This window comes from Penaeus vannamei, chromosome 7 (assembly GCF_042767895.1).
Source record: "Penaeus vannamei isolate JL-2024 chromosome 7, ASM4276789v1, whole genome shotgun sequence".
Classification (NCBI taxonomy): domain Eukaryota; kingdom Metazoa; phylum Arthropoda; class Malacostraca; order Decapoda; family Penaeidae; genus Penaeus; species Penaeus vannamei.
In genome coordinates this window covers 48,382,253-48,384,752 of record NC_091555.1, presented here as the reverse complement: position 1 = coordinate 48,384,752, position 2,500 = coordinate 48,382,253, and the positions used below count along the sequence as shown (strand labels likewise).

The 2,500-nt window shown below is 40.3% G+C and overlaps 1 protein-coding gene across 14 annotated transcripts in view; it reads right to left on the bottom strand.

Annotated features, from left to right (window-relative positions):
- LOC113825142 (tyrosine-protein phosphatase vhp-1) overlaps positions 1–2,500 on the bottom strand; it is a 157,757-nt gene that overhangs the window by 144,765 nt on the left and 10,492 nt on the right. For all 14 annotated transcript variants that reach the window (XR_011398668.1, XR_011398670.1, XR_011398669.1 and 11 more), the window contains exon 2: positions 276–731. The gene's annotated coding sequence lies outside the window, so the exon portion shown is untranslated. The remainder of the gene's footprint in view (positions 1–275; positions 732–2,500) is intronic.

Here is a 2,500-nt window from a genome sequence, read left to right as displayed (position 1 = left end):
AACATGAGGATGAAAGGGAGGACCAGAGAAGGAGGAAGAGAGAAGGATGAGGGAAGAGCTAAAGAGGAGAGGAAGAGGGAATACAGAATAAAGGGTAAAGAAATAAGAAGGGTAAATAAAGACGAAGACTCACTGAGTTAAAGGGAAATGAAGGGAAGGACGAAGAGAGGGGGGTGAGGGGGGGTGAGAAGAGGGGGAGGGGAGGGAGGGGGGGGGGGCAGGAGATACACCTCACAGAACACGAGAAGGAAACGTTAATGAACGTTCACACTCACCAAACGTTGCGTGTGGCCATCATCCGAAGAGGTAGGCTTCTCCACTTCCCTCCCTCTTCTCAATTCTTCTTCTTTTTTTTAAATCCTTTTCTCGACCTTCCTTCCCTCCTACTTCCTTTTTACGTATATATTTCTTGAGAGCAAGGAAGGGGGAAGGGAGGACGGAGGAAGGGGATGAGGAGGATATATGTCTTCCTGAGTTACGTGTGCGCCATCCTTGTCTGCGGGTGAGCTCTTGTCTTCACGAGCAACAAGGACGGCCCCTCGAAACGTTTCTTGCCGAATAAACGTTTCCTGGTCAACGTTTCTCGTTTTGCTTTCCAGTATTTATGAACATATACATCTAACTTCTTTTTTTTTTTAGAAAACAAAATCTTTTCTTCTTCTAGATTCTATGTTTTAAAATTCACTATACATGAACTAAAAATAAAATCTATCACACATGTAATTCTAATGCTGCAAATAGAGAAAAATTCAATTACTTCAACTTTCTTTTTTTTCTGATCAACACAAAACACACCCGCTCTGTAATATTTTTTCTTCCTTCTCTCGTCGCTTTTTTCACTGATCTTTCTCCTTTTTTTCCTTTATTTTTCGATTTTCTCTTTCTTTTCTCTCACCCACTGGTTCACTGGTTCACAAACGAACATCATTGTGGTTGTTCACTGCCATTCCAGCCGCGCCGAATCCAAGTGGTGTACAACTGGGTGTACATTGCACGCGAAACTAATAAATTGGTAGATAGTTCAACAAACGAGTAAAGGAGAATATAAAGATAATAAAGAGGAAGGAACACAGAAATCAGAATCGCTTTACATATATAGGCCTATGGACATACACTGGATGTATGTAATCATATGAATAAATTTATATATATATATATATATATATATATATATAAATAAATAAATATATATATATATATATATATATATATATATATATATATATATATATATATATATATATATATATATATATATATATATATATCACTCACTCGCTCAAACACTCACACACACAGGTAGATAACTTAAAGATATTTACATATATGAATATATAAACATATATACATATATATATATATATATATATATATATATATATATATATATATATATATAGAGAGAGAGAGAGAGAGAGAGAGAGAGAGAGAGAGAGAGAGAGAGAGAGAGAGAGAGAGAGAGAGAGAGAGAGAGAGAGAGAGAGAGAGAGAGAGAGAGAGAGAGAGAGAGAGAGAGAGAGAGCGAGAGAGAGCGAGAGAGAGAGAGAGAGAGAGAGAGAGAGAGAGAGAGAGAGAGAGAGAGAGAGAGAGAGAGAGAGAGAGAGAGAGAGAGAGAGAGAGAGAGAGAGAGAGAGAGCGAGAGCGAGAGAGAGAGAGAGAGCGAGAGCGAGAGCGAGAGAGAGAGAGAGAGAGAGAGAGAAAGAGACAGATAGAGGAGCGAAAGAAAACAGAGAGAGCGAGAGCGAGAGAGAGCAAGAGAGAGAGACAGAGACAGAGACAGAGACAGAGACAGAGACAGAGAGAGAGCGAGAGCGAGAGCGAGAGCAAGAGCGAGAGAGAGAGAGAGAGAGAGAGAGCGAGCGAGCAAGAGAGAGAGAGAGAGAAAGGGGCGAGCTCACACCTGGACGGCCATGAGTCACAGGTAGTTAAGTGAGCCCCGCCTGCCCCGCGCCAAGAAGGGTCATAATTACTAACTAAACCTTAGGATCATCGCCCCTCGGGAATTCCAGTCACGAGAGAAGGGGATTTCACTTCCTATTTTTCCACAGAATAGATTGGGTTTCTCTTTTGCGGCAAATATGCGTGATTGTGGTTGTTACTGTGGAGGTGATTGCGTGATTGTGGTTGTGATTGTGTTTGTGATTGTGTTTGTTATTGTGGTTGTGATTGTGTTTGTTATTGTGGTTGTGATTGTGTGTTTGTTACTGTGGTTGTGGTTTTGTGATGTGATTGTGACTGTCATGGTGATTGTGAATGTGATTAGAATTGTTACTGTGAGTGCGACTGTGGTTTTGTGATTATGATTGTTAATGATGGTGATTGTGGTTGTGTGATGTGATTGTGTGTGTATAAGTGTGATTATGATTGTGTGATTGTACTTGTGATTGTGGTTGTTACTGTGATTGTTGCTGTGTGATGTGATTGTGTGTATATAAGCGTGATTGTGAGTGTGATTATGTGTGATTGTACTTGGGATTATGTGTTTGTTACTGGGATTGTG